At 42.4% G+C, this 10,655-nt stretch overlaps 1 non-coding gene across 1 annotated transcript; it reads right to left on the bottom strand.

Moving 5' to 3' along the window:
- Nucleotides 1–9,393: 9,393 nt before the first annotated feature.
- Nucleotides 9,394–9,511, bottom strand: LOC128687751 (U5 spliceosomal RNA). The gene has a single exon (XR_008406903.2). It is a non-coding gene; the product is annotated as a U5 spliceosomal RNA (small nuclear RNA).
- Nucleotides 9,512–10,655: the final 1,144 nt, after the last annotated feature.

Below are 10,655 nucleotides of genomic sequence, written 5' to 3'. Positions count from 1 at the left end.
TACAACTATTCTCTTATATATTCCCCTCTTTGCTTTCATGGATAAAGTTCTTTGTCTCCACAGACTCCTCAGTGCACCACTCACCTTTTTCACCTCGTCAATTCTATGATTCACCTCATCCTTCATAGACCCATCTGCTGAATATCTCCTAAATCTCCCATCTAAATATCTAAGCACATTCACCTCCTCCATACTCTCTTCCTCCAATCTGATATCCAATCTTCCATTACCTAATTTTTATGTTATCCTCATCACCTTACTCTTTCCTATATTCACTTTTAATTTCCTTATTTTACATACCCTACCAAACTCATCAACCAACCTCTGCAACTTCTCTTCTGAATCTTCCAAAAGCACAGTGTCATCAGCAAAGAGCAACTGTGACAACTCCCACTTTGTGTTAGATTCTTTATCTTTTAAACACATTTCAGTATTCACAGTTTCTTGATTCATTAATTCCAAACATTTATTGTATGCTTTTGCTACATGCCCTTTTCTAGCTTGCAGTGATGCTTTTTCTTGCTTTATATTCCATATGTTTCTCTTCTACATTAATTTCCTCATTTTCAGCCATGATGCAATGTATTAAATTCAACTTAATTAATAACAATGATTATGTACTAAATTATGCACTTTATAAAGGTAAATAGTACAACTTACCTTTGAATAAATCCTAGCTGCACTTGAGCTTTGCAATTACATGTAAGAAAATTGTAATATAAATTTTAAATAAACATTAATAATGTTAGCTACACTTGAGCTTAGTAATTACACATGTAAGAAAATTATAATATAAATTTTAAATGTACATTAATACAAGCCTTTAGCCAGACTTGGCTCATCAAAATTAATATTGTAATAATTATAATCCACTATATATTAAGTAAATTTGTGAACTTAACATCCACCTCCTTCTGTCATTTCACATATAATTAAGTAATTAACTAATTAATGACTTCACTAATTACCTCCGGTTCAAGAAGGACCAACGGGCAAATTAAATGTGGAAAATTGCATTTATCTGGATGTAATTCATAAGGTACATACCAGTAAATGTTAACACAGATAATTATTATTTATCAAAGTTACTTAGACAAGTAGGAATTTGGGACACCTAGATCACAAAAATGTTCCCCTTCGATACCTACAACTGTAATATCCACAAGTTGCTCTAGACCTATAATTACAAATGAAATGTACATACACCAGGAATTCTGGTAAATATATAAATTTGTGGACTGTATATTAAAATTAATGATACTTATATATATACATATTTATATAACAGAAGGAGAATATATCTTAATATCACTCACCAATTTGACTGGAGATTAATATGTATCATACTCAAAAAAACCTCATTCTAACTAAATTTATGAAAATAATGCTGGCCAGAATTATAACACAAATCTAGATAGCTTATCTGAGGTTCCTGGAGCTGTCTTGTCCAGTCGTCTGATATCTCAAGTTATGCAGGAATGCACATCCAACAATTTTAGCTCCTATTTGAGAGGTTTTAAACCCAATTTAACCTCTAGAGCACGAAAATTCTTCCCATTATTCACTAACGTTTGTGTTGACCAGTTCAAACATGGCGAGTCTCTTTGTGCAGGCGCAGAGCTTCCCATTTTTTATAACATAAATTTTATTAAATACAATGTATTACAATAATTTACATAAAAATACACTGTATTTTTTCTGGAAAATACATTATTTTCCACAGGCATGTCACACAGGTGATTTGAGGTTTAGTAATGGGAATAGATGAATAGACAGTTACTTAATAAAGCAAGTGCAGTTTGGGTAAATAAAAATTAAACAGAAATGAAAAAAAAAAAAACATAAATACTATAAAATTTAGCACCTGGTAATGCACAGCCAAGAAAAATATTGTACTGTATTTGGTATTTTTAAAAACAAAAGAAAGACTCAATTGACCAGGTTATTATCACCAGTTCAATGAACTGAGGCAAAGGTGCAGCTGGTGAATGTAAACTTGGGTTGATTTTTGTGCAAGGAGGTAAAATGTAAGTAGGTACGGGTTAGATAAAAACGAAATAAATGTGCAGTAAGCCACAGAGATGAGGGAGATACTCAAGCTTATCACAGACTGATATACATTTTATTATTATTATATTCACAAACTGCACATACACCTCTGAATATACATGGTTGGCTAGTAGGCTGCATATAACTTGTTCATCTGTATGTAGAATTGTGTATATATTGTGTTATATTCATAACGGCTTGCCTCATTTTTGAGTAATTTGCTGTAAAAAATATACTCATTTCACAAAATGTATTTGACCAATTAGTATCTGTAATTAGGCATATGTGTATTATTATTATTACAGTCTACCTAGATGGGTTATTGGGGCTAGGACTTTGGGTAGTTTCAAATTTAGGTTGGATAAATATATGAGTGGGAGTGGTTGGATTTGAGAGGGACTTGAGTTATCAGAGCTTATTTCTTGGGTAGCATTGAAAATTGGGTTGGGCAAATGTTTTGTTAGTGGGATGGATTGTAAAGGACCTGCCTAGTATGGGCCAACAGGCCTGCTACAGTGATCCTCCTTTCTTATGTTCTTATGTTCAGTCAGAGCTAAGTGCTAAACCCACCAGGGTCATACAACTGAGTTACGTGTAAAAAATATTTTTCTACAAACTCGTTATTTTGAGTTGTGTACAAACATTCCCAACAGTAAATACCCCCAGTAGATGCTGCTAGCATTTAAGTATAAAATTGTTATATAACTAATCTTAGGATTTTCTTATTAAATTTATGTAAAACTGTACGAGATATGACCAGAGCTTTGGTAAGATGGGGAAGAAAGAAGTATGGGTAAGGATGGAAATATGGGAAAGGGTTGGGAGGGTGTAGGGGGAGGTGGGGTAATAATAAAGGTGGATTCTCTGCTTGTCTGTTGGTGTGAGCAGACGTGTGCCTGCTGCCCTCTCTCGGCGACTGGAATACTTCCTGTTTTTTCCAATATGGCGCAGGGTGTGGGCATCGCGCTGGTTTGCGGGCGATTTCACCTCAAGCTGCTCCCGTGCTGTTGCCATTAATCATCCGGATACGTATGGTATAGAGGATGCAGAATTATATGGCGTGGCACTTAATGGCGCATACAGGGTATTTGTCAAGTTGTTGAACACCCGCGTCTATGAGAGGCTGGTAGAGAAATACCAGGATGTGCAAGTGGACATCAATTCTATGGTGAGTGTCCGCCTTCATGACGTCTCCAGGCACTATACTTGGGTTAGAGTGCGAAATCTACCATTTGAGGGAGATGAAACGGACATACGCAATGTTTTCAAGGACTATGGGACCGTTCACCTGGCACAGCCCGGCAAGTGGGCAGAAGGTGCATATGTTCGATTCCCAGAGGGCACGTTTTCATTAAAAATGACGATACGGTACCCCATACCATTGTATGTTATGTTGGAGGCCTTCAGGACTCAGCTCATGGTGTCCTATGCTGGGCAACGCAGTACTTGCAGGCTCGTTGTGGTGGTTTTGATCACATTGCTGCGTATTGTGAACGACAGACTCGACTTCATGGTCTACAAAGTATTGCCGCAGGGGAATCTGGGCAAGTTGGACATGCTCTGGAGCTACAGGAAGGACATGGGCCTGGTGGTCTGTGGAATGAGGAGGTGGAGTGAGGAGAGGCAGTGGCGGGTGCGGACCTGATGGCTCCTGTGGCTGGGGGCCCTCTGGGACCCATTTTGCCTGATGGTGGGGGACTGCATGGTTCGGCGGAGGAAGCCATCGATGAGGTCCTAGAGACGGTGCTCACCTTGCTGTTTTCCCAGTCAGATGGGGAGGGTGATTCGGTGACAAGGGCTGGTGTGAAGAATGCTGCAGACCTGTGTGGGCAGCGAGAGGAGCCCATTGACTTGGGACAATGTTCCCAGATGGCGGGAAGGTTGGACATGTGGTGGAGGTGGAGGTTCACCATGAGGTATCACAGGAGGTGGAGATGGAGGCGGGTGGAGTCATGCGCAAGCGTGAGGCTGTGACATCGGATTCGGATGATGTCCTGACCCCAGCACAGAGGACTGGAAAGGTGGTGGTGGTGGAAGCAGATGGAGGCGGTCCCTCGGGGACATCGGACCCTGAGCTGGACCGGGGAAGGGTTAGGGCTGCCAGTAGAGACATGCGTAAAGGAGGTCCAAAAGGACATGGTGGTGTTGTGAAGAAAGTGTCAAAGCACAGGGAGAAGAAACCTCCGCTGGCCTAAGGTGTATGACGGTTAACATTAATGACTTGTGTCAGGATGTGAAGTGTGCGTGGTTTGCAAGTTTCTTTTGCCGGCATAGAGTGGATGTTGTATTTGTGCAAGAGCACAATATCAGGGTGGGGCGTGTATTGGAGGTGGATGGATATAGGGCTTTTGTGATGCAGACGGGATGCTTGAAAGTAGGGGTGGGAGCCCTACTCTGAGAGGTGAGCCCATTTGTGGTCAGTAGAAGTGAAGGGGGAGGGGAGTATTATAAGAGTGGATGGATGGTGAATGGGCGAGCGAGTGGCGTTAGTGTGTGTGTATGCACCCGCGGAGAGTGATGCACGTCTGAAAGCGGATTTTGTGAGGGATGAGCTCGTTTATTATTTCCGTTCTTTACTACCTGTTGCTATTGTGGGAGGGGATTGGAATTGTGTTATTCGCAGGGCAGACGTTGAGCCGTGGGGGGTGGGACATTTTTAACTATCCTAGGTGATCTGAGAGATGTGTGTCTATGTGACGAATTTGGGGGTGGGGCTTGGGCGGTGGAGCACACTTTTGTTAGATGTGGATATGCGGTGAAGCTAGATCGGGTGTACATCATGAAGCAGGTAAGAGTGGAGTCCTTGCATACGGTTGAGGTGGAATATTTTGATCATAGGGTTGTGGTTGTGGTTGACCTGGGGTGTCATGGGCTGGCCAGGAGGTGTAAGGGCTATTGGAAATTAAATACGAGGATCTTGGGTGATGAGGAGGGGCAGGGAGGATTCGAGACATTGTGGGCAGAGCTCAGTGAGGAAAGGTGGGGTGTAGAGGATTTTCTGGGGTGGTGGGATGGGGTGGCTAAGGGATGAATATGTCAGTTTTATGTGAGGGAGAGGAAATGCATAATGCAACAATTTTATGGGCTCCTTCAGTACCTACAGGGTAGGTTAAGAGATTGCTATGGAAGAGGTGGATATGAGGGAGTATATCCTGGGGAGGAGATAGAAATGTTGAAGGGAAGGATTTGTGAGCTGCAAAGTGAATGTTTTAATGTGGTGTATGTGCAGGGGGGGTTGAGGAGGTGTGGGGCGATCGACCATCGGCGTGTGTCTTACGGGGTCAGCAGCGCCGTCAGAAGGCCACTGAGGTTGGTAGGTTAGTCGTCCACTCTGAAGTGGGGGGTTATCATGAGGGGCAAGTGTTGCGGACGACAGAGAGGATGAGTGGTTACGCAGATGCATGGTATGAGCAGTATTTGGGGAGTAGCAGTGGGAGGTGAGGCTTTGCGTAGTGTCTGCAAGCTAGTGCCATGTTCATTGGGGCATAGTGATCGAATAGCACTGGGTGGGGAGATAGATGAGGAAGAGGTTTGGCGGGCATTGGTGAGCATGAGTACGGGAAAGGCTCCAGGGATATATGGATTGTCCTGTGAATTTTACCTGCAGAATTGGAAGTTAATGCGTGGTTTCCTGGTGGAATTAATGAATACCATCAAAGAGAAGGGGGTGTTGGGGGAGTTACAAGCCACGGTCGTGGTTGTTCTGGTCCGGAAGGAAGAGGTCCAGAATACTCTAAAGGGTTATCGGGGGATATCTTTACAATGTGTGGATTATAAATTGTTTGCAAAGATACTGGGAAATCGCCTGAAATGCATCGTGGGGCATGTCGTATCAGGAGGGCAATACGGGTTGCCTGGCAACTCATTGCTTTTAGTGAGGTTCCTTCCTCATCCTCCATTGATGAGCTCCTACACCTCTTCTCAACGTCAGTTTTAACCGCAGCTTCTCATTCTATACCCCAAACCTCAGGCAGGCATTCTCAGAAGTGCATGCCTTGGTGGTCTCCTGCTTGTGCTCAAGTAGTACATTTGAAACTCACTGCATGGGGCAGGTACCGGTACAATAGAACCGATGAGAGACTTCTTGATTTTAAGCAGAAGCGTGAGGTCGCTCGTGTCATCTGTGATGCTAAGCGCACTTGCTGGCGAGATTGTGTTTCCACCATCACCTCTGCTTCCTCTATGAGTGCAGACTGGAAAAAAGTGAGGAAACTGAGTGGTAAATACTCTCCTGACCCGGCTCCTATTCTACAGGTTGCCGGTGTTGATATAGCAAACTCTCTTGACGTTGCCATTGAAATTGGCACTCATCTGGTCCGTATTTCCCGGGGGCTCCATCTATGCCCCTCGTTTCTTTCCTCAAAGTCTGCCAGAGAGTTAGTGCCCTTGGACTTTTCTTTTCTCAGAGAACAGTATAATGTGCCTTTTACACTTCGGGAACTGGAGGCAACACTCTCAGCTTGCCAATCATCGGCAGCTGGGCCTGGCGACATTCATATTCAGATGTTATAACATTTACATCAGTCAGCCCTTGGAGTCCTTTTACACCTCTTCAGTCTTATTTGGTCACAAGGAGTTCTTCCCCAGCTGTGGAAATCTGCCATTGTTCTCCCTTTCTGCAAACCGGGTACTACGGGACATGATGCCTCCCACTATCGTCCCATTGCTCTTACTAGTGCAGTTTGCAAAGTGATGGAACGCCTGGTAAATCGACTTTTATTGTGGTATTTAGAGACTCACAACAGTCTCTCCACTAGTCAATATGGCTTTCGTAAGGGCCGATCTACCATAGACCCCTTACTAGGCTTGGATATGTATGTTCGTAATGCCTTTGCGAATAATCACTCAGTTATTGCCATACTTTTTGACCTTGAGAAGACATATGACACAACTTGGAGGTATAATATTTTGGCCCAAGCCCACTCCTTAGGCCTCCGAGGCAATCTATCATCCTTCCTTAAGAACTTTTTAACTGACAGAAATTTTCGTGTTCGAGTCAATAATGTGCTTTCCCCTGACTTCGTCCAAGCTGAAGGTGTCCCTCAGGGATGTGTTCTGAGCACAACACTTTTTCTCCTTGCTATAAATGATTTGGCCTCTGTTCTTCCACTCAATATTTGATCATTACTCTATGTTGATGACTTCACTATTGCTTATGCAGGCGCTGACTGTCACCTCATTACAGTTTCTCTCCAGCATTCGGTCGACGTATTTCCAATTGAGCCACCACACATGGGGGTAAATTTTCCAGTATCAAAACTCACCAAGCTACTTTCACTAGACGCTCTGTCATCTCCAATCATCCTTTGTACCTCTATGGCTCCAGTATCCCTGAACGTGATACAGACAGGTTTCTAGGCCTTCTCTTTGACCGTAGATTGTCCTGGAAACCTCACATTACCTCTCTGAAGGCAACTTGTCACAGCCGGTTGAACCTTCTTAAAACCCTTGCTCATCTTTCCTGGGGAGCCGATCATCGAACTCTGCTTCGCCTACATTCAGCCCTCATTTTATCGAAACTCGATTATGGTGACCAGATCTATTCAGCAGCCTCTCCTGCTACTCTCTCTAGCCTTAACCCCATCTATCATCAAGGATTATGTTTATGCTTTGGTGCTTTTCGCTCTTCCCCTGTTGAGAACCTCTATGCAGAAGGGAATGTTCCATCCTTGTCTGATCCCCGTGATGCCCATTGCCTTCGCTACTATGTACGCTCTCACGATCTCCGCAATCCTTCCATTTATAGAATGGTCACCGATATTAGTAGACATTATTTGTTCGCTGCCCCTGTTTGCTCCGTCCCTTCTCTCTTCGCCTACATTCGCTCTTGTCTTCTCTTCAGTTATCACCTTTATATGTTCATGTAGCATCTCACTTTTCCCTACCCCCCTGGGAAGTTCCAGCTGTTCGGGTCTGTTCTTTCTCAGTTCCTTGCTCGAAAGACCAACTGCCTACGGTGGATGCCCACTCTCTTTTTCTTGACCACTTCCACTCTCATTCTCATGCCATCGCTGTGTACACAGATGGCTCTAAGAGTCTAAGTCTTCTGACGGCGTCGGATTCGCAGCAGCATTTCCGGACAGCGCCGTGCGAGGGCATTTACTATCTTCGGCTAGCATTTTTACTGCTGAATTGTATGCCATTCTTACAGCACTTATTCGTATCACATCTATGCCTGTGTCATCATTTGTGGTTGTCTCAGACTCCCTTAGTGCTCTACAGGCTATACGGAAATTTGATACACCTCACCCCCTAGTTCTCCGTATCCAACTTTGGCTATGCAGTATCTCTACCAAGCATAAAGATATTGTTTTTTGTTGGGTCCCTGGTCATGTTGACGTACAGGGCAATGAATAGGCAGACACTGCTGCGCGGTCAGCAGTACATGACCTACCAATTTCTTATACAGGTGTTCCATTTCCAGACTATTTTGCTGTAACAGCTTCCCACCTTCACACCCGTTGGCAACAACGTTGGTCAACTCTGCTCGGTAACAAACTTCATTCTATTAAATCGAGCACAGGTTACTGGCCGTCTTCTTGTCATCAGTGCCGAGGTTGGGAGACTACCCTCTCCAGTCTTCGCATTGGCCACACTCGTCTTACTCATGGGTATCTCGTGGAGAGGCACCCTGTCCCTCTCTGTGAGCAGTGTCAAGTTCCAGTATCGAATAGCCACATTCTGTTAGACTGCCCTCTCTATCAACGAGCACGCAGAATTTACCTCCAACGTCGTCTCCCCTCTACTACTCTCTTTACCTTCCCTACTTGCTGATGGACCCTCCTTTAATCCTGACTCTCTCATTGACTTCTTGACAACGGCTGATTTACTCCACAAACTCTGATGATGATACCTTTCGCACTCCCCTCAGCCCTTTCTACCTCAGTCTCTTGCTGCCCTCTACCCTTTCACCATCTACTGACCCGCTGTTCTCCGTAACCTATTACTCATCCATCTCCCTTTTACCACCAGATACCCTCGCTTCCTTCCTGCCCTGCAGCGCTGTATAGCCCTTGTGGTTTAGCGCTTCTTTTTTATTATAATAATAATAATCAACAGTTTTATACTATATATATGTATTATGTCTGTACTAGATATGCTCTCAATAAAATATAAAAAAAAATAATAAAGGTAAGTAACCTAACCACTTTGGCACAATTTATACAAGTGTGTATTGTGTTCTTCACGAATACATTAAATTCATAAGATATGTATACCTCCTGTCCATCAGTTGCACACAGTTATACCAGCATGGCCTTTTTTAATTAATAATCTTTAAATACAACCTAACGTATTCATATATGAGAAAGAATAACCAGAGTTGCTATGTAATATCAATTTATAAGGCCCAATTTAATGGGCCAAGTAAAAATTAGTTATAGACTCATTGAGTTGTTCCCCTCCACGGAAATCTTTAGTAAAAGGCGAAAGATTTATTCGTTTTGAAGGGAAACCAGAGTTAATGTTTAACCAAGTTGGTCACACCAACGACGCCACACTGAGGCAACACATCCAAACAACTCTCTATGCAAGAAAGACATTTTGAGATATTTGTTTATATTATTACATATTCTTTCTGGGGATAGAAATCCGTTGTATTTTTATTTTATAAATAACAACCATACTATTTATTCCACCTACAAAAAGTAGTCAATTGTTTTTTTTTATTTAAGGGAGACCTTCTATCTATAAGTTATTTTGTAAACGTTTAGTAAGTTTATTCAGATACAGGTACCTGGAGTTTACCTGGCGAGAGTTCAGGGGGGTCAGCGGGAGAGCCTGATCAACCAGGCTGTTACTGCTGGCTGCACGCAATACAACGTACAAGCCACAGCCCGGCTGGTCGGGTACCGACTTAGGTACACATAAATAGTTACATAAATTATCATACATAGCAGCATATGTGAAGATTACCTAGGATAACTCAAAAAGTCAAAGCGACTGATTTCCACTGGGGTCCTTTGATAATTATTATTTACATTTAAAAGTTAAAATAGGTAAGTAATTTAACTGTGTGAAAAGTAGTTAGGTTAGGTTAGGGGATAATATACTAGGGTTAAGGTAAATTCAGTTATTTACGTTAACATTAAAGATATAAATACACATGAATATATATACTTCTTGAATGGCTCTGATAACTTCAGTTGTAAGTGATTCACCAGTATGGATCCCGGTCCGGGTCTTTTCAGTTGATAACTTGCAAATTCCTCAGTGGCGTAGCTTCAAACGTTCAAAAAGGTAACAAAAAATTTGACGACCACCTGGACAGTGAAATTCAAATGTGTAGGTAGTTATTTGATAATTTTATGTGTAACATAGTGGGAAATTTTTATTCCAGTTTAATCAGGTTAAATAGCTATCTATCATTTTACTTTTGAACGGTTTCAGTAATGGCCGATGCATCTTAGGGCCTATCATTTTACTTTTGAACGGTTTCAGTAATGGCCGATGCATCTTAGGGCCTGAATAGTACCTCTTAATTAAGTATCGTTTGCATGCACGCAAACTTATTATTATTATAGTAAATAGTAAGTTTAGTTTAATATTTTTATTTTGCACCCCATACACAATTCTCTAAAAAAATAAAATCGTTGGAATCAGTGCCA

This window comes from Cherax quadricarinatus, chromosome 11, assembly GCF_038502225.1.
Source record: "Cherax quadricarinatus isolate ZL_2023a chromosome 11, ASM3850222v1, whole genome shotgun sequence".
Classification (NCBI taxonomy): Eukaryota; Metazoa; Arthropoda; class Malacostraca; order Decapoda; family Parastacidae; genus Cherax; species Cherax quadricarinatus.
The sequence above is the reverse complement of the archived record's forward strand: the minus strand, read 5'-3'. Positions and strand labels throughout refer to the sequence as shown.